The sequence below is a fragment of the Pinus tabuliformis genome, chromosome X, assembly GCF_031772625.1.
Source record: "Pinus tabuliformis cultivar Carrire ecotype Pingquan chromosome X, CPIR1, whole genome shotgun sequence".
In the NCBI taxonomy this organism is placed as follows: domain Eukaryota; kingdom Viridiplantae; phylum Streptophyta; class Pinopsida; order Pinales; family Pinaceae; genus Pinus; species Pinus tabuliformis.
In genome coordinates this window covers 1,646,439,095-1,646,461,545 of record NC_142308.1, presented here as the reverse complement: position 1 = coordinate 1,646,461,545, position 22,451 = coordinate 1,646,439,095, and the positions used below count along the sequence as shown (strand labels likewise).

The window sequence follows — 22,451 nt, the reverse complement described above, 5'->3', positions numbered from 1 at the left end:
AGTGGTAGAGGAATCATGAGCATATCACTGGCTGCTTCCCTCACTTAACTCCACTTTTATAACCCTAATCCCAAAAGAGGAGGACTCAATCAAACCGGATAAATTCAGGCCGATTGCTCTCTGCAACATAATATACAAAGTCATCTCTAAAGTCATTGCAAACAGGCTAAAGCCCCTCTTGCCAATGCTCATTTCTCCGGAACAGTCAGGATATGTGGAAGGGAGACAGATTATGGACGGCATCATCCTCTCGCATGAGATCACACACACTCTCAAGCATTCAAAATAGGCAGGTATGCTCCTAAAACTTGATCTTTCCAAAGCATTTGATAAGCTCAGCTGGAATTACATACAGCAAATGCTAATTGCTTTCGGATTCAGTCCCACATGGATCCGCTGGATTATGAGCCTAATTTCCTCCACTAGCTTCTCCATTCTCGTGAATGGGATCCCCTCTTGCCCCTTCTCCCCCTCCCGAGGTATAAGGCAAGGTGACCCTCTATCCCCCTTCCTCTTTGTATTAATGGCTGAAGGACTGGGACGTCACATTAAAAATGCCCTTCACTCTCATCAGCTTAGAGGTCTCTCCATTCATCAGTTGCCTGCCATCTCCCATCAGCAATTTGTTGATGACACTATGCTCTTTGGTTACCCCTCCGTTCAAGAAGCCTCCAGATTTAAAGTCGTGCTCAATGACTTTGCCGAAGCCTCTGCAACTAGCATCAACTGTTCAAAATCGTAGATCTTCTTCTTTAATACCCCTCCCGTTGTCAAGTCTGCTATAGTCTGCATTTTGGGGTTCCCTATCACCACCCTTCCCTCCAAATACCTTGGAGCCCCCCTCACTGTCTCTGCCATCAAGCACTCCTCATGGCGCAACCTTATTGAAAAGCTCGAATCCCGTCTCAACCAATGGACGCACAGAGCTCTGAACTTAGTCAGCCGCGCAGTGCTCATAAAGGCCGTTCTTCAAGCAATGTCGTTGTACTTATTCTCCATCCTGGCTGCGCCAAAGTGGGTCCTAAAAAGACTAAGGAACATTCAGAGAGGATTCCTATGGGGAAGCAATGCAACTAATCGCAAATGGGCACTGGTAAAGTGGAGCACAGTTTGCAAACCAAAAGCAAAAGGAGGCATCGGCCTAAGAGATCCCGAGCATAGCAACGCCATCATGGGAGCCAAAATATGGTGGCAATGGCTCACCAGTCCAGGTAAACCTTGGGTCACATTATGGATGGCCAAGTATGCCAATCACCGACCCCAGGAAGAACTCATCAGATTAAAGCCCAACGATAAAGGATCGCTAATTTGGAATGCAGCCAAAGAACACTATCAAATGATCCAGCAGCACAGTTTCTGGGAGGTAAGAAACGGCTACACCACTAGATTCTGGACAGACGCCTGGAATCAAATGCCTATTCTCAGCCATGTTCTTAACCTGCCACCGGACATCATTAGGGAGGAGACACAGCAAGAAAAGATTAGGTAGTATTGGACCCAGGAAACTGAGAAGGGCTTCCGGATTTGGAAACCGGGCAACCAAGTACTCACAAATGAAGATCACCAAATCTCCATGGATCTGGAAAGGGAACTAAGCAAAAGAAAAATCAGGTACGACGAAAGCAGAGACATTCTAAGATGGGGATATCAGCCAAAAGGAGCCTTCACCACGTCCGAGGCCTACAAAATCATCTGCAATGATTCTGATCCCCAGGACCCAATCTGGAGCAAAATCTGGAGCTCTGGCTCCTGGCCTAAAATCTGTCATTTTCTCTGGTTGGTAGGACATCAGAGAATTCTAACCTGGGACAAGCTTAGAAGAAGAAACTTTCATGGCCCCTCCATATGTTTCAACTGTAGTGCCCATGAGGAAACTCTCCAACATCTGTTGGACTCTTGTCCCTTGGCTAATCAGCTATGGGAAAAGGCAAGCTTTAGATGTCAAAGAAGATGCAGACTTGAGAATGAAATCACGAACTCTATACGTCAGTGGCAACGGGACCCTTACAAGAGTGAAATCCTCAATCATCTATGGAGACTAGTTCCCGGGATAGTTCTATGGAGCATATGGAAGGAGCGAAATAAGCGCATATTTAAAAATCAGCGCTCTTCGATAGAAAATATTTGGAACCTACTCTGCAGAAATATTCAAGAGACTCTTATGCTAAGATCTTGGAAGAAGGAGGACTAGCCTACGCTAGACAATGAGAAAACCATTATGGAAAACCGGCAAATTCATCTTACTCAAGGATCTCACAAGCAGGACCATTCTGAAACCAGTACTAAAAATCAGATCACATGGAAGCCCCCACCAAAGCATACATTCAAACTCAACTTTGATGGTGCCTCCAAAGGGAATCCCGGACTCGCAGGCTTTGGAGGAATAATAAGGAATCATGAAGGTGCTCCCCTGATACTGTATTTCGGAAACATTGGATGGGACACCAACAACTCAGCTGAGTTAGAGGGACTATGGCAGGGACTTCTACTTGCTGGGGAACACAACTTTCACCCTCTGGAGGTGGAAGGAGATTCTCAGATCCTCATAAACATGGCCAAAAAAATCCTAAATGGATCTCAGGCCAGGAAAATAGCCACCAGCGGGAGGCTTGAAGCAAGACTGGAAGCCATAGAACTTGAGCTCCACAGAAATAGAGCAATCACCTTCACACACACAAGACGGGAGGGCAACAAGGTTGCAGACTTCATGGCCAATGTGGGGGTGGAGAATGACCACTCTCTAATCACAGGGCAGTTGAATACTGTTTTAACACATGACAAAGCTCAAGAATGCTCTCGACTGGTCCAAAAAGATGCAGTTCCCCCGGATGCGGGTGCTAGATAAGATGGGACAGGCGTGGGCAGATGGCCACATGCCGGCCACTGGCCATCACGTGGCAGACGTCGAAAACGCAGGAAAGGGACGCAGCTGGTATAAGGTGAAGCTGCAGAGAATAGTTAATGCCTGGCACGGCAATTCGGCTCAAGCGGAGGTTGCAGTTATGGCGGGTGAGCTCCAAGGCAAAGCAGGTGAGATTATAAGTGATGTTGCAGCGTATGGTCAAGGAATGTTGGTGGCTCCTCCTTCAAGCAAGTCTCTGCAACTCCGGTTGCCCTGCCTCTCCGTCTCCGCCGGGATATCCTCTCTGTATGTCTGGCTCATTCCACAGTCAGTTCCGGTAGCTGGGTGTTTGGATTACCCCGTGGTCTGTTGGAATTTCCTCCCCTTGCCCCCTGTGAGAATGGTGAGACCTCGACAGCGTCTGCTTAGCCGTCGAGGCACTTCCAGAGGGGAAACCTCTTGCAGTCATGAGGCTGATAATGTTGTCCATTGCTGCCATTGCAATATTGCACGCTCCACTAGAGCTAATCCCCTCCACTCCAGTCAATTCATGGATGCAAGGGCTTCGAGCTCGGCTGCCTTGCCTGCCTTCGGCTCTGCTATCTTCAATTTTAGCAGTTCCATGAATAACCCGCGGATTAGTGCGCATGTCTCGGTCCTGTTCATTGAAAATGCCCAGGAAGACAATGATTCTCTGGGTGAGCATGGGCAGAGGAAGACTGATAACAAGATGCACGAAGCACAGGTTCCTGAAGCTGATCCGGAGCAGGAGGTTAAAGGTCCTGCCTCAGACCTGGAAAATGCATCGCAAAGCAAGCACGATCAGAGGGAGGGGACCGGCGAAGAGGAAGATACTTTTCCCACTGCTGCTGAAAGGGAAGCCTACGGTTGGTGCCGGGTAGAGGAAGTGCAAATGGACGATTGATGACGCCCGAGCACAAGGTTCTTTTGGCTCTTCTGTCTGGTCCTCTGGTCTCTTTAGCTATCTTGTTTTGGCTTAGTTCTAGCATCAATTCTTCTGGTCTCTTTTGTTGTTTGTTTAGCTGTATATGTTTCTGAAACTTTGTTAATGGGATGGGTAAGGTTAGTCTCCCCTGCGTGGGATAAAACGGTTGGTGCCCCTGTGTGGGCTAGATTCCTGGTTGGCCTCAACTGCTCTCACGTGACATACCCAGATCCTGGTTCTCTTGATTTATCATGATGTAATTTTTGACTCCTGTACATAATATAATAGTATAGTTTTTTACTGAGAAAAAAAAAAAGTTTAAGCTTAACACATAAATATAGTGTTATAATAATCTGAGGCTTAAGCTTAACCCATAAATATATAGTGTTATAATAATCTGACGCTTAAGCTTAACAATAAATATAGTGTTATCTTAAGGCACGAATAGACAAATTAAATGTACATACACTTAATTGAACCTGCTAAATAATAATAATATTTAGAAGAAAATTTACCTTAATAAATTCCGGAAAGGGAGTACTGCTAAAGATTCATAACATTCAGAGGAACATTTATCTTAATAAATTCCGGGGAGGGAGTATTTTGGTTTTGGAAAAGTAATTTTCCAAACTTACCACACTGAAGGACATTCTTTTTAGTCACTTTTAAACCGAGATTATGATTTCACAACGTAAAGCTTTAAATATTCTTTTTAGTCCCTTTTAAACCGAGATTATGATTTCACAAGGTAAAGCTTTAAAGTTTGGCTTTAAATTTCCGTGCTATACAATCCAGATTGGTGTTATTCCCATCTGCATGCACAATGTTATGAGTGTTCTATTGCCGTAATACCTCATAGTGTTCTTTCAAAATGACACTATAATAATTGCCACTGTGGAAATTAGCAAACGTTGAAAAAAATTCTATCGTTGTAATACTTCAGAGTGTTCTATGAAAATGGCACTATAATCATTGCTACTTTGGAAATTAGCAGACCGTAAGCGTTCAATAACTAGACAGTTCAGATAGTAGTGATTCTTTATAACTTTTTTGGTTTTTTTTTGGGGCAGTTCCACTGTTTAGACTAAGAAGTCTTTTATAAAAAAAAAAGAGAAAAATTAGTATCAAAATAGATTAATTTTAAATATGGATTTAACATAAGTCGAGAGAGATCCAATTCAATTCAATTTTTTCACGTATAAATATTTTTTTGAGAAAACACTATTTAAATATTTTGTATAGTTATTTAATTTTTAATTTATTTTTTTTAAATCTTTATTTTGGTGATTTGAGCAAAATTTCAACTTTCCTAATGGAAGGATAGGGTTACACATCATACTAAGTTGTAGAATGAGCCTCTAGGCTCAATGAAGTGTATCTAACTTATAATAGAAAAATCCTTTAGCTAAGTAATTGTGAGTGGAGAATCTTTATTTCACTAAAGTCACTTAGTACTCCCACTTGATACCAAGTAGATGGAACGGTCCACTTGGCCCACAAGGGACAAAGATGTCTTTGGGGACTTTGAACCTTGGACGAATAACAACATCCTTGCTAAATTGTCTAACCAAAACCCCAATGAGAATGATATGGTATATGCTATCAACCACTCTTAACCAGGTTTTCTATAAATGCTAGGTTAATTGGCATCTTTATCCTTTTGAAATATATTTCATATGGAAAGTAGTTTTCTTACTCCTTAAAACTGTGTTGCAAGGTTCTGCAAAAATTAGAAGGTCAAAAAAGTAAATTTCACTATATGGCTTGAAAGAGAGGAATTGAGAAGACAAGTCATAAAATCAACAGATTGAAAAGAGAAGGATTACAGAGACTTCATAAACCATGAAGCGAGACATTAAAAGAAGCTTTTTCATATCTTGAAGAAGTTAAATGGTGATGTTCTTCAGATATTGGATTGTCAAGTTGCACAATCTACAATTAAAACACTTTCATTACTAAGCATTGCTTCCACTTGTTGAATAGTTTAGTACATAAGTTTCATTACATAAGTAACTTCATGTAAAACTTGTATTATAGTGCTTGTAGGGTACCTGTTACACAGTAATTTGTCACTGTCTGTGTCATGAGTCCAACGTCATTCATGCTCATGCTCTCTGATGTTGCCAAATGACCCACTTTGCCAAAGTTTCTGCATCATCGCGACTGTTTTCCAAATAAACGCACTGATGAGCACTCCAAAACAGACCATACGCACTGCCATCGCGGAAGTACACGTGATTCTCACGATGGTCGGATTTTATGAGACAGCGCGACTATTGCTTTTATTTTCCCGTGATGACATAACCTTCTCCGTTATGCAGTAGCGATGTCAGCGCTCCAGAACAGTTATGTACCCATGATGATCCAGTTTGGGCGAGTTTGTTCTAACAGCTAGCCTTCCAGATGACTCCAGACCTGGTTGTTGGCCTTGTTTATGTCGCCCTCCCTTCTCTGTCATGGTTGTTCTGTCATTTGTGCTACCTTCCTTGGAGATAAGCTCATCTTCCCATCATTCATGGGGACTCCTTCTCCTATTTAAGCTTTCACCATTGCTATGAGCTGCTAGTTTTTTGGAATTCTTAGTCTTTGGAGTGTTGCTGATAGTGTTGTGAGCTTGATAGGTAGCTGGTGTGACAAGTGTGGGATTGTTTGAGAGCTTGAGGAAGGTTGTAAAGTGCTTTTGATCTTGTGTGAAACTTGTGAGTGAGAGAGACTTGTTTTGGGAGATCTATATTCAAGGGTGAATGCTTGAGGAACATGCTGGCTGGACCCTTCTGAGAAGGCTTGTGACGTCAAGACCTGGGTTGTAAGCTTACTCTATTTCATATTTAATACAATCAATAATGTTTTCCTATGTCTCGTATGCAGTGTACTAGATAGCTCATGATTTCTTGACTTTATGGGTAAATAGTTCTTTGTTGTATCCGGTTATGTGCTTTGTTGTATTTCCTTGCTTTGTTTTAGGTTGATTACTCATTAGGAGAAGGAAGCGAAAGCTGGAGCAGCGCAACGGAACTTCATCGACCACCGGTTGAGGTAGGCCTCCAACTCGAACTATTTAAGGAGAATTGTTGTTGATTTGTCCTTGTTTGTGACTAGACCCACTCTAGGGCTAGAGGGGTTGCCTCTATCCGCAGAGGGAACACTTTCCTGCTTCACAGTACCTCTACTCCATATAAAATCTTGTTTCCAATCCAAGAACATAATTTTTAGAACATGGAGTAATGGAAATATAAGAGAATTTTTAGAACATGGAGTAATGGCAATATAAGAGAAACTGGGATTGCATCAAGTTTTTTGGTTACAAAGGTATGTATCATTAACATAATGAAGAGTTCAAATAAGAAACTTGAGTACCAGTAATTATCGACAGGATTTACCTTTGGACAATCAGGTACATCCATTAAAATGTTTGAAAAGCGTTTGTAAAACTGCAGGAAAGACTCCTACAGGGAGTGGCCAACAGGAAATTTGTAGCAACTAATATGAATTGTGCTAGTAGCCACTTGCATAATGTATTTACTTGTATAATTGAAAGCAACTAGGAGAGTCAGTGGGTGACTCATCTTATATTTGCACGCCTAAACTTAGTTGATCTGGAAAGTTCAGAGAGACAAAAGAGTTCAGGTGTTGAAGGTGATCACTTGAAAGAGGCCTCAAACATCAACAAATCACTCTCAACTCTCAGGCTCGTAATCATGAATCTTGTAAATATTGACAATGGGAAAGCACAACATGTACCATATCGTGACTCCAAACTTACATTTTCTCTCCAGGATTCTCTTGGTGGAAACTCTAAAACGACTATCATTGCCAATGTCATCCCTTTTAATTGATGTACAATGGAGATACTTAGCATTTTAAAATTTGCACAACGAGCAAAGTTTATACCAAATAATGCATATGTAAATGAATATGCTACAGGAGATGTTATAACTTTGAAGATGCAAATTCAACAGTTGAAGGAAGAAGTTATTCACTTGCTTGGTCATCTCAAAGGAGTGTCACCCACTCAAGAAGATGACTATGGAAGCATGGCCCTGCTGAACTCTCTAGGACCATATGCATGGGATATGAAAGCTTTAGCAAACCCACTGCATGGTCATAAGAAGGCTCTTTGTAAAAGAGATTCAGAATCTGCACTTGTAAGAACCCTAAAAAGAGAGGAATATTTAGAAAAAACAATGACGGCAATGGCTACTGAAAATAAACAACTAAAACTTTTGGTCAAACAACGCGAGGAAGATGCACAATGTGGAAAGATGATGCTCCATTTTTTAGAAGAGAAAATTAAGAGACTAGAGGTTGTTTCTTCTAACAAGATGTCTGCAGAAGCACACCTTTTAGAAGAGAAGAATTTATTAATGGAGGAGCTGCAAATTCTACGTAACCATCTCCATCGCAATCCTAAGGTGATGAGGTTTGGAATGGAAAATATAAGGTTGATGGAACAACTGAGAAGGTACCAAGAATCTTATGAGGGTGGAGAGCTGGAGAAAATGTTGAAACAAATAGTGGTATTACGAGATCAGTTGCTCGAAGCTTTGGACTAGAAGCTTATGCATGAGCAGGACTCGAACCTTGTGAACCAGAAGGAATCATCAGAAGCAGATCTTTCTACCATCAGTGAGGAGAACGATTTGTTTCACTGACAAGTTGATCTGTACTGAAGGGAAGCAGAAGCTCTTCATAATAACTTGTGCTTCTACCTAGAAGCCAAAGAAAAGTTGGAAAGGCATGTTGATGATTTGATGATCCATTTTGATAAGATGAAGGTTTCAGATGTTGATGGAGTAGTACAGTTGAACTCTGTAATGCATGCTCCAAAGTTGAAAGAGGAGACATCATTTAGAGATGGTTTATCAGTGGAAAGGGAGCTTAAAGATTTAGTTGAAGCAATTAGTGCAGCCAGTCAACGTGAAGCAGAAGCTCAAGGAACTGCCATTTTTTTGGCTAGGGAAGTTGATGATTTATGCAAAAAAAAATAAAGGATTCAGTTGAGATAATGAAAGACTGATTATCATGTATGAGAAAGCCATGCAAGAACTGGATGAAATAAGGAAATCTGAGGAAGATGAAGGTGAAATGAATGAAAAATTCAAAGAACTAGTTAATTTTTTCAGGAATCAAGTTGACAAACAGGAATCATAAATTTTTAAGAAAGCGATACATGTATGGAAAGGATGATTGCCCAAATATCTGGCCAAATGGAACAAGCGCTATGAATGCTGAAGTAGAACATATAGTTCTTCATCTTCGAAAAGAGATTGCAAAACTTCTAGTGAAATTGCAGGATACATCAGAAGAGAATGAAAGACTGCTAGAGCTCTATGAAAAAGAAATGCGAGAAAGAGATGATGCAAGAATAATGTGGTGGAATTCTGGAGGTAAGAGAATTTGTGGAGAGCATGTGCCAGACATGGAGGATGGAATGGGGGTAAATGCAGGAGGTCGTGAAACCTTAATTCAAGGGCATGAAGAATAAATTCAAGGCAGTGTTGAAACTACATTATTGCAGGAACATGCTAGTATCAACGGGGATGGAAAAGTAGAACTGGAGGTGATCCATATGAGAATGGAGGTTGAGGAGTGTCAAATGAAATTAAAGGAGATAACTGAAGAGAATGAAATATTAATTGACATGTATGAGAAGGCAATGCAAGAAAAGGATGGCATTAGGAAACTATGGCAAGACATTGTACAAAATAGGGCTTCCATTGAATTAAATGCAACTATAAGGGGCATTATAGAATCTCAAGAATCGAGAAATGAGACTGAACAACTAAAAATGGGGATTTTGCCTAGAAAGGCTTCTGATGAACTGAGGATAGAGTTGGGAGATGTTAAAAGATATCTGAAATCTGGCATGAAAGATGATGGACATCAGGAGGAGAGAAGAGGAGCACTAGGAGCACCAAATAATGGAAATATGCCACATACATAATTTGTGTTTGCGTTCTCTGATGTTAAATCAGAGCATCCGGACAAGAACTTAGAATTTTGGCAACAAGAAATGATTGATGAGATTCAAAATATTTAGACAGATCTCAAGAGGATGTCTCAAGAGAATGGAAAATTATTTAATATAAATGAGAAAGCTATATTTGAGAGAACTATTAGTGAAGTTGTGGCGGAAGGCAGCAGATGCTATAAAGCATCCTAAGAATATAGATCTTTTGAAAGGAGATAGATTCCATAACATTGACATAAGTCTTCATATTGTATCGGGGAGCCCCATTTCTTCCCCTATCACAAACGAAACTGAAGGTCATGAGGAAATGAAGAAGCAAGGAGAAGGAAAGGACATTCATATTTCTGAAAGTCATCATGGATATGTTTTTCCCATAAGGGAGGTGCAGTGGGTGTTTAGGAGTGGTCTGACTGTGGGAAAAACAAGGATGACAATTTAGATCTTGATAGAATCTTTGGTTTGTTGACAAAAGAGGAAGATGAACTCCACTTGAAAATGAAGAAATTACAGTTGAATATGAGAAACTACTAGTAATGTATGAGAAAACTGCAAATGATAATGATAAGATAAGGAAAATATTGCAGAAAACTAGTCAAGAACTGGAAAATTCCACACAAGAGAGGACACTTTTCTCCAGGGAGATAGAGGATCTCAAGTCCAAGCTAAAGAACCTGATAGACAATAATGAAGATATGGTCAAGGGGAATGAGAAAGTTGTTCAACAAGAGGATGAATTAAACATAAGCAAGGACTCATCAAATAATGTTGATGTTCGTTTTGTAATAAACCAATCTGATGAACTTCAATCATTGACATTTGAAAATGAGTCAGGCACATATGTCCGTAACTCAAGGGAAGCAATCAAAGTGGCAATTTCTGCAGAAAATATAGGGAAGTTTGATGCACTTGTTCCTAACTTGCATGCATGGATTGGAGAGAAGCTTAAAGCCTTGAAAGAATATGAACAATAGGTGCAAAAACTATTTGAAGAGATGGATGTCAAGCTTGGAAAATGTGGAATGTCAATGGATAACCTTGACATTCTTAGAAAGAAGTTTGAAATTGATATGGATTTAATTTAGGGATAAGTTACAAAACTTCTCTTTATCATTGCAGTAAATGAGAAAAAGCTTCAGGCTATGCAGTTTGAGCATGAATGTCTGGAAATGAGACTTAAAGAATCTGAACATAGTAAAGAAGATTTAAGTCATCTCTCAAGTGATGAAAGATGAAAATCGGCTGAAAATGGTTCTAAACTATCGGGGGACAAAGATCTAATTGTCAATCGGGAGAAAATGCTTCAACGGGAAATAAATTTAGCAAGATCCAAGTTGGCTTTTGCATAAGAGAGGATAATAGATATTACTCGAGTAGTTGACAGCTTGGGCTTGATAGAGATATTTGACGATGAGATGGAGTTTTTAGAAAGGAATCAGAGTCTCTGAAACAAGAAATTGCTCACCAAAAATAGGAGATTGGCATAATGCAAAAGTGTTCTAATCAAATGCAGGCAAAGAAATTTAGGATCTATAACAAATTCAGTGCTCTTGAGACACTGTTGTCTGATTTTTCTGCATTTGAAGAGTACTGGAAATCTCGAGAATCAAGGGAAAATGAAAAAGTAGAAACATTTGGATATCTTGTGAGGGAAAAGATGGAGGAAATGTCTCTTCTGCAAGTTGATAAGAAGGCCTTAGAAACTGTGTTAAAGATGACTATGGTGATTGAGGCAATTACACAAGCTGAGGTATGTGATTTGATAGAGAAGGTTCAACTTATTGAGCAGCAGAGAATTGATGTTGACAAGACAGTGGTAGTGTGGTGAAGTAAAATTATAAGTGCGGACATGAAGAATTCCTCTACCCTGATAATGGGTCTAGCCACAATATATACATTCTATGGAAGATTTCCTTAGGTTAGAATCAATCAATAGGGCCTACATCTTGGTTACTTATCCTGCTTGATGATGTCCTCACTTGCTCGCTCCAGCAATCTCTCGCTTCCTTCTTCGAGCTCCTGAAACAAGTCAACAACAACAACATACAAACATAATAATAGACAAATTGCAATTCAACCTACTTAACAAGTCAAGAAACATTAAGACATGGATATGTGATATTACAAAACATGTTGGAAATCAATCAATAGTTGCAAATATTAATATTAAATAGAGATTACAACCATTCGTCTTGATGTTGTAGTCTTCCTCTAATAAGACCAGGTTCCCACACACTTCTACTAGCATTCCACGATGGCTTCAAACAACAATAGTTTTAAATATCTTCCCTTTAGGCTTCACTCCAAACCAAAATAGACTTCTCCCTCACACAACTAGATAGCTACAACTAGTAATACCTTGCTTGTCTACTCCAAAATAGCATCAACACTTCGCAACTCTAACACTCACACTCAGCCAAACTATCAACTGTGACTAGTTTGTGCTTGGGAAGAAGGGAGGTTTATATAGGAAATATGAATGGGAGATGGACCCTCTTCTCATGGGAGAAGGACTTATCCCTTGAGGTAGTTCCATAATTATAGGGGAAAGGAGCCCAAACTATCATCCTCGACCCCATCTGACCAAACCATTTACCAGACTTCTGTTACAAAGCTTCTAGAGCTGGAAGCTTCGGCTCTAATTTAAAAAAATTTCCATAACAGGATCGGCGCGACTAAGACATAGCCTAGTCTCTCTGGTCAGCCCGAGTAGTAGTGATAGTCTCTGCACATCAGCGCAGGGGAGATAAAGGCCATTAGCGTCGGTCTTGTAAACTGGGAAAAACATAAGTTTCAGGGGAAATGGTGCAAAAGGGAATTGATTTTCTCATGAAGAGGGACACAATGGGAGTTTCATTATGAAGGCAAAGCATGCGGGGTTCACTGTAGAGGTCCTCCAGGATCAAGGAATGGGGAGTACAGGGACAGTGACACAATGTTGTGTAGCAGAAGCCCCATAAAGCGTGAAGTCCGAGATGGAGTGGGGGATGAAATGCTTTATAAATCAGTGTGGGGAATCGTAGTCTACCGTCAGAAAACCTACAAGCAAGTACAGATACATATATATAGACTAAGATCTTTGCCAAATGATACATGAATCGTGGCATGGATGCAGCCATCCAGAGAATAATCATGTAAATGGACCCAGGTATGGGCACAACCATCCATCAAAGAGGATCATAATGAAACCAAGGTATGGTCACAACCATCCAATAATGAGAAGGATCACATATGATAACTCATGGTCTGGTCGCAGCTAGTGATCTGATAATGAGATCTTAGATTACTTTTAAGGTATTACAGACTCATGTGCATGGATTTGCCTATATCACTTAGTGCAATGGATCGATAAGATTGCGAATAATATAGACAATGAGCAGTTAGAGAAACATAATATACATACACACATAACACAGCAAAATAATAAAGGAGTTCACCCAAAACTCCTGGGCTATGTCTCCTGGTCCAGCGTTCAGTGGTGACCTCTCTATTATGTCTTCAAGAGCAGAGTTTTACAAAAGTGAGCTCAATTTGAGTCTCAACACAATAGATACACAACATTAGGAGTTTACTTGAATCCCTCAAGTCTCTCTGAGTACACAGACTCTCCCTCTCACTTTCTGTCTCTGTCTTTTCTCTACCTCAGCATTGCCTGCTCTTGTCTCTATCATTCAGTGGCTTTTAAGCCAATCAGCATTGGTCCATTCATTTTCCCCTTCGGGCTCTCTGGCTCCCAGCCTCTATCCTCTAAAATCCCCTACGAGCGTTAATCAATCATTGTTAAACGTCTGCAAGGATGGTGGCCACCTTTTTTGTAACGGAAGGGACCATCGACGCATTAGAAATCCCAACACATTCGTTCTTTGTTTACACAGAGAAATGCACGTAAAACACTGTCAAATGCCTTTTATCGTAATTGAAATGTTATGGAATCCGCCCTAAACTCCATCGGGTCCACCTTCGTATTGCTATCGCAAGTTGCTTGGTCATGGTTTCCTTTGTATTTGGTTTTATTATGAAAAATCCCAGATACACAGAAAACCCACAAAAATTATCCATATCGGACTTGAAATGTTATAATATCGCATTCATAGCCCTTTCGAGTCTGGCTATATATTGCTATCACATATTCCTTTTGGCTTCCGATTGTCGATTGCGCCAATCGACCTTATCGGCTATTGGTGCATTGCATGGTCGCTGGCCTCTTGGCATCACCCCTTTATACAGTTGTGAGGCGATATTGCAATATCGCAATCGCATATCGCTAATCCCTCGAGCCGTAGTTAATTCCCTTTGTACATGCATATAAGCGATGTGATACAGCGTGGATAGATTTGGACCGTCGAATATGTGCGCTTGATCAATGGTCCTCGTCTAATCACGCTTGACCGCCATCGCGATTTCCATAAGGCCACGCCCGATTAACTCCACCTTCCATCGCCAATTATAATATGCCGATTAGATCTGGACCGTTGATCGGCCAGATCCGATGGCTCCTATGCATCGTTCTTTTGACCTCTGATAGGTTTGTTTTCTCTTTTTCTTCATGTTTTTCTCTCTCGATAGTGTTTTCTGCCATTTTTAAAGGTTCATCCTTTTGCAATAGTTTTTTATTTTTGAAGACTTAGAGTGTTCTTTTGGATCCATTTTGGATCATGCCTTCCCACTGAAAAGCTTTTAGACCACCAAAAGTTGGCTTTTAAGCATCGATCAAGTGAGGATACAACTTCCTCACTTGTCCAATCTCTATCCATCGTGCACTACTTGGTTTTGAACCTTTGAGTCCGATTCTGAGGTACTCAACATCCCCATTGCGCGTAGTTCTCACCTTTCTGTCCAGAACTATTTCTACCTGCAACTCATTGAGATATTCAAGCAACAGATCATCAATAGAAGGCAACTGACTTTGCTCTTCGGGATCTTCAATTAATGAAGGTTCAAATAGTCTCAAGTTTTTTGCATTAACGACTGAATAAATGTGCATGTAAGCTGGCAAATCAAGGCAATAATCATTTTCACCAATTTTCTCAAATATCTTGAAAGGCCCATACCTTATTGGCTTCAGCTTCTTACCTTCATCTTGCATTATGTCTTTGTTGATGTATAACTAGACTTAATCACCAACTTGGAAGCTATGCTCAATTTGATGCTTGTCATGCCTTGCTTGTACTTGGCCTGGCTTCTTTCCAGCTATTCCTGCACTTCCTGGTGAATTTCTTGGATCTATTCAATGAACTTGGTTGCTTTGTCCACATCACTGTGTCCATCAACTGCTATGTCTTTACTAAAGACAAAATCTAAGGGAGACTTGTGTAAAACCAAAACAAGTCTGAAAAGGAGATCTCTGAGTAGAAGAGTGCTTGGCACAGTTGTAAGCATGTTGCACATAACACAAATTTTCATCCCAAAGCTTGGGATGCTTGCTGCAATAGCCCCTAAGCAACTGGATCACTATCCTGTTGACTACCTCTATTTGGCCATATGTTTGTGGATGAAATGTTGTGCTCTTCTTCAATCTAGTGTCCATCAATTCCCACAAACTTGACCAAAACTTCCCAACAAATCGGGAATCTCGATCAGATACAATGGAATTGGGTAACCCAAAATGAACCCATACATGTTGAAAGAACAACTTCGTTGTTTGTTCAACTGTAATCTGCTTGTTACAAGGTAGTAAATTACACATTTTTCTTAACCTATCCACAATAACATATAAATATTCATGACCTTTTCTAGATTTTGGCAATCCCCCAACAAATTCCATGGAAAGACTTTCCCAAGGACGAGAAGGAACTAGAAGTGGAGTGTACAAGCCTATTTTTCTATTACTGGGCTTTCTTTTAGCACACATAGTACACCCTTTAATATATCTAGAAATTGTTTCATGCATTCTTGGCCAATAACAGAACCTTTGCAACTGTGCAACTATCTTACTTACCCCAAAATGACCTGATATAAGAGAAGTATGTTCTTCTCGGATTATGTTAACTCTTTCAGTTTGTGGAATGCATAGCTTTCCCAAATGATACAAGAGTTGGTCCTTAACATAATAATCCAATTCTTCTACTTTTTTGCCATGACTTAAAGTTGCATATACATCTTTAAAATCTACATCTTGAGCATATTGTTCAATGTAGCTTTCATGCATTACTAAGTTATGCTTAAGTATAGTAGATGAATTTATGATTGGTCTGAATAACATATCTGCAACCTTATTGTGTATGCCCTACTTATATCTGATGTCAAGATGAAACTGCAGTAGAAAACCCATCCACCTATAGTGTCTTGACTGTTGCAGTTTAGTTTGTGAGTGCAAATATTGAAGTGGTTGATGATATGCATGTATAAATGTTTCTTTGCCCATTAGGTAATGTTTCCACTTTTTCACACTCTGCACTAATGCATACAAGTCTTTATCATATGTGGGATAATTAACTACTGCAGAATTAAATGTCTCAGAATGATAGCTTATGGGTTTACTGTGTTGCATCAACACTGCTCCCATGGCATAGTCACTGGCATCTATTTCAATCTCAAATGGTCGTTGAAGATCTGGCAGTGCTAGTACTGGTGTTGTACTAATATTTTCTTTTAAGGTGTTGAAGGCTTTCTGTTGTTTGCCTCCCCACTGAAACACCTTGTTCAATCCTGTTAAAGCATTTAAGGGAGTTGCAATCAAGGAAAAGTTAGCAATAAACTTTCTCCAATATTGTGCTGCTCCTAGGAGACTCCTAACTTCTGTAGCAGATTTGGGTTTAGACCAATTCACAATGACTTCAACCTTAGAGGGATCTATCTTCAATTCACCACCCCCTACAATATGACCCAAATAATTTAAACATGTTTTGCCAAATTCACATTTTGATAACTTCACATAGATTTTTTCTCTTTTCAAAATATCTAAAGTCTGCTTTACATGCTTCAAATGTTCTTCCCATGTTTTACGAAAAACAAGTATGTCATCTAAATATACAATTACAAAATCATCAATAAAAGGTCGGAGTACATCATTCATAACTCTCATGAAAGTGGCAGGAGCATTAGTTAAGCCAAAAGGCATAACCAGCCATTCATATAGCCCTTGCTTTGTTTTGAAAGTAGTCTTCCATGCATCTTGTTCTGCAACTATGACCTGATTATAGCCACTATGTAAGTCCAACTTGGAAAAGTAAACTGCTTCTTTCAGCTGATCTAATAGATCATCAATGCAAGGAAGAGGATAATGATTCTTGATCCTTATCTTATTCAGTGCTCTGTAATTAATGCACATCCTCCACGAACCATCTTTCTTTCTCACCAGTACGATTGGAGATCCACATGGTGAGTTGCTTGGTCTTATGAACCCTTTATCGAGTAGCTCCTGTACCTGCTTCTTGATCTCTACATTCTCTAAAGCGGATAACCTGTACATTCTGATGTTAGGCAATGGAGCATCTTGTTGCAAATGAATATCATGTACTATTTCCCTTTTGGGTGGCAGACCTTTAGGTTCTTCAAATATGATATCATATTCTGAAACAAATTTATCTAAATTAGCTTTCTTTTCAGCATCACAGCCTTCAAATACATTGGTTTTATCAGGGTTCTTTTCCTTTACAACCATTAGTAAAAATTGCTTGCATGAATTTAAAATTATTTTCATCTGCCCTGAGTTTATGAGAGAATAGTTATTTTTGAGTTTATGAGCTCTTACAATATATTTTATTCCATCTTTAGTGAGTTGATACTTATTTTCAGAGCTATAGAAAATGGCTTTTCTATCATAAAAGTAAGGACTTCCTAAAACAATACCACATATATCCAAGGGAACTATATCTAACTCAACCTCATCTAAAAATGTTGACCCAATAGCAAACCTAAGTTTACATTGTCTTGTCACTTGTAGCTTTGCTTTATCACATACCCAACCTAATGGATATGGCTTCTTGTAAGGTGTTGTTAGCAATCCCAACTTCTTTACAATGTTTCATAAATCAAGTTTACTTGTGATCCACTATCAAATAAAGTATCAATATTTTGATGCTTGGAAATAACTCTAATATGAAAAAGCTCATGTTTTTTCCTCTCATTATCTTCATTATCAATAGATTGTGCAGGATTACTTGTAGATGCTTCAGAATCTTTACCTTTTATACCTGTGGTTGTGACTGTTTTTTCATCACCTGAGTCTAACCCCAAGTCCCTCTGAACAGCAACAGTAGCCTTCTTCTTCTTACCACCGAACTTCTTAGGTTTCAACTCCAGATGCAAAGACCCGCAGTGTTCATCATCGTGTCCATCCTTCTTGCAATGAGTGCATGAAGGTTTTCTTTCTGTGCAGCGTTTTTCTTCCTTCTTTCCATTTCAGCTTCTTTTTTCTTGCAGAGGGTTTTGATGATCCCTCAATCTCTGGGTTCACATTCTTGCCTCTAGCCTCTAGATGTGTAGCCTGAATTGATATATCATCTAGGCTAGTGGGATTAAACATGAGAATGGTGTGCTTCAAACAGCTATGTAGACCACCTATATACTTCAACAAAGTTTCAGGTGAGTCTAGAGAAACGCCTAGAGTTAAAGTTCTTTTTTTAAATTCCTAGGTATAACTTTGTACACTTTGGACCTTTAATTGGCGAAGAGTTTGCCAATTCATCATTTCTTGTTGCATATAAGCTAGTGGATAGAATTTATTTTTAATGGCAGAAACAAATTCATTCCAGGTAGAAAGAATTTTACCATGCTTCTTCATATCAACTTGTGTCTTGCCTTCCTAGCACACTAGTGCAGTTCCTCCAAGGTGAAGGCTAGCTAGCTGAATCTTTCTCCTTTCTGAATCAATGTTCTGCACCCTACAATATACATCAATCTGTCTAATCCAGTTATCTAGCTTTTCTGCATTTAATTCTCCATCATAAATTGGCAAATCAAACTTTACATCTGATTTAATCAAAGAATTTTTCTTCTTTTTCTTTTTAGGGCTAGTTTTATGTGAAGAAGATGATGAGGATGGTGATGATGGAGTAGATGGTGGAGAAGGCCTCTCTTCTTTTCCCTTGCCTTCTAGATGGGAAACTAGAAGAGGCTCCTCTGCTCCTTTATCTGGTTGAGGTGCTGAAGTTCTTTCACCTCGACCTCTCTTAAACTCCCGATACATCTCTTCCATCATGGCTCGCATGGCCATAAAACTTTCCATGAATTGGGCTTATGATTCTCATGGAGTTTCTTCTGCCGTTATCTTCTGAGAATAGACTCTCCCAATCTCGGGATTAGCCTCAACAAGTTCCCCTTTTCCCAGTTTGATCTTTGACCTTATTAGCATACAAAAATACAACACAAGCTTGTCTAACCTTAGCAAACCTAAAGCTCTAATACCACTTGATCTAATAATGAGATCTTAGATTACTTTTAAGGTGTTACAGACTCATGTGCATGGATTTGCCTATATCACTTAGTGCAATGGATTGATAAGATTGCGAATAATATAGACAATGAGCAGTTAAAGAAACATAATAGACATACACACATAACACAGCAAAATAATAAAGGAGTTCACCCAAAACTCCTGGGCTACATCTCCTGGTCTAGCCTTCAGTTGTGACCTCTCTATTATGTCTTGAAGAGCAGAGTTTTACAAAAGTGAGCTCAATTTGAGTCTCAACACAATAGATACACAAAAGCAGGAGTTTACTTGAATCCATCAAGTCTCTCTAAGTACACAGACTCTCCCTCTCGCTTTCTGTCTCTGTCTTCTCTCTGCCTCAGCACTGCCTGCTCTTGTCTCTGTCATTTAGTGTCTTTTAAGCCAATCGGCATTGGTCCATTCATTTTCCTCTTCAGGCCCTTTGGCTCCCAGCCTCTGTCCGCTCAAATCCCCTCTGAGAGTTAAAAAATCATTGTTAAACGTCTACACGGATGGTGGCCACCTATTTTGTAACGAAAGGGACCATCGGTGCATTAGAAATCCCAAAACAGTTGTTCTCTATTTACATAGAGAAATACACGTAAAACACTGTAAAATGCCTTTTATCGAACTTGAAATGTTATGGAATCTGCCCTAAACTCCATCGGGTCCGCCTTCATATCGCTATCGTAAGTCGCTTGGTCATGGTTTCCTTTGTATTTGGGTTTATTATGAAAAATCCCAAATACACAGAAAACCCGCAAAAATGCTCCATATCGGACTTGAAATGTTATAATCGGACTTGAAATGTTATAATCTCGCATTCATAACCCTTTCAGGTCCGACTATATATCGCTATCACATATCCCTTTTGGCTTCCAATCGTCGATTGCATCGATCGGCCTTATCGGCTATCGGCGCATCACATGGTCACTAGCCTCTTGGCATCACCCCTTTATATAGTTGCAATGTGATATCGCGATATCGCAATCACATATCGCTAATCCCTCGGGCTGTAGTTAAGTCCCTTTGTACATGTATATAAGTGATGCGATACAGCGCAGATAGACCTGGACTGTCATATTTGCACACTTGATCGACGGTCCTCGTCTAATCGCTCTTGACTGCCATCGCAATTTCCATAAGGCTACACTCGATTAACTTCGGCTGCCACCGTAGATTGCGATATGTCGATCAGATCTAGACCGTTGATTGGCCAGATTCGATGGCTCCTGTACATCATTCTTTTGACCTCTGATAGGCTCTGTTTTCTCTTTTTCTTCATGTTTTTCTCTCTTGATAATGTTTTCCGCCATTTTTAAAGGTTCATCCTTTTGCGATAGTTTTTTATTTTTGAAGACTTAGAGGATTTTTTTGGGTCCATTTTGGATCAACTAGCCATCTGAAAGAGACATGCATATCATCATAACCATGTCACATGACTTTCCAACCTGGACTTTTGTGATCTAAGCCCAGGGTCTTGTGCTCCAACACGACCTGATCCAAGTACAGATTCTAGCATGCGAATAGATGTGTTGACGTTGAACATGCTAGAAAGTCACTTGATTACCAGTCATTGACGTAAATTGTTAACAAGCATGAGAGAAACCACCAATAATGAAAATGGTCCTTAAGGTACTATCATCGCAATTCACGGAATGTGAATACAGGAACTAAAGTCAAACACCCGTGAAATCACTCCATCAAAAGCCAATGATTTGAACTTGTCGTCGAGTGTGAAGAACTTGCCATTAGGGCATGCAAGCTCTAAGGTACTGGAAGGGAGTCTCTCGGTAAACTTTTTGAATAATTAGTTGAATTCGATGGAAAGTGACTATGTCGAAGGAGGGCCATAACGAATCCCACATCATCGATGCAACACTAGAGGATGCAAAATGATTTTGGATGATATAGAGAATCAGAGGTAAGTGTAACTGTAGAAGGACAACTCTTGAACATATCGGCGACACAACTAAAAGTTTAGTAGCTTTTGGATCCATGGAATCGGTGGTCATGATGATGTGGTAGAGATCATATGGAAGGAAAAAATGAATGGCCCAAACCCAGGAAGGTCAACGATACAGAGGAGGATGTCCCAACCCGACATGAAGCAAAGAGTGTCATGTTCAAGAGTTAGCTACCGACACGACTGATAGATTTCCAAATTTTTCCCCCACCATTTCTGGCGACTACCCAAATTAGTTTTTCATCGAAAGCTTGAAGGGGATAGCATATGCTTGCACTGTAAGTTCATCCTTCGGATGAATCCAACCTAGTAAGTTTAACAAGCCCTAGGAAGGAGAATCTCACGTTTGTCATGGTGACAAATCCGATGTCGTTTAATATTTGAACGAGTCTGAAAAAGGAGTAACTTGGTATCTTTTTCATGTTTAGAGAGTTTGAAAAAAGACACGTAAAAGAAAACTCCACATGGTCCCTTTTCGTACATTTATGTCTCTTGAGCCCGAAAATGTAGAAAACAATACTTGAGAGAACCGCTTGACCATTTCAGTCAAGGAGTACCTTTTTCGTAAATAGTGCCCCCTAGCCCCAAAAAGGGATAAACTTATACTGGGCACACGACATTTCGCATCCATTAACGAGCTCAAAATGACAAGGGCTCAGCCATGTTTTCACTTTTAAAGGGTCGAAAAAGAGCTGAAAGTGAACCCCCCATTTTTATTCTCTTTAACGACTAAAAAAGGGAAAAAATACTCGTCTATCTTTTCATATGAGTTTAATGAGTCAAGAAAAGAGTTAAAACATGACTCATTGTCATCTTCGAGCATCCATCACCTATTGTTGCACAAATAAGGCAAAGTGTATTATCGAGTCCTTGAGGCAAAATAGGTCAAAAATATTTACAAAACTTGATATTTTCATGAAAAATGAATAAAAAGGGGAAAGCAAATATATTTTTACCATTTACCATTTTACCTTTTTTGTGAAGACTTTTTACTCACTTTTGCCCTAATTTTTCCGTAGTAGATTGCGTGAGATCCGAAAAGTCAATCGATGAACCGTCAATCCCAGGTAACAGCCGAAGGCCTAAGCTCCATTTTCATGCTATTTATTTCTGTTTTTAGCCTTTTTTTTTAAATTTTTAGGGAGGTTTTTGAAAATCTTTTTCGCCCTCGGTTGGTGCGATTTCTAGGAACGGAGTCACGCTGGCCGAGGGTGATTTGCAAAGCCATCCAGGCCAATCGGTACAACTATTTTTAAAACAGGCGCGTCAGCACCGTGGATAGGGAAAAACCCTTTGTTCTCAAAAACTGACCACTTAATGTTGAATTTTATGTGCCAAGGATGTTTATTGACT

The 22,451-nt window shown here is 39.8% G+C and overlaps 3 pseudogenes; all 3 read left to right on the top strand.

Moving 5' to 3' along the window:
- Positions 1 to 2,846: 2,846 nt before the first annotated feature.
- On the top strand, positions 2,847 to 9,732 carry LOC149146349 (kinesin-like protein KIN-12G; annotated as a pseudogene).
- A 560-nt stretch (positions 9,733 to 10,292) lies between these two features.
- On the top strand, positions 10,293 to 11,584 carry LOC149146348 (kinesin-like protein KIN-12E; annotated as a pseudogene).
- Positions 11,585 to 12,691: 1,107 nt separating this feature from the next.
- The window catches only part of LOC149146347 (uncharacterized), a 45,486-nt pseudogene continuing 35,726 nt past the window's right edge, over positions 12,692 to 22,451 (top strand).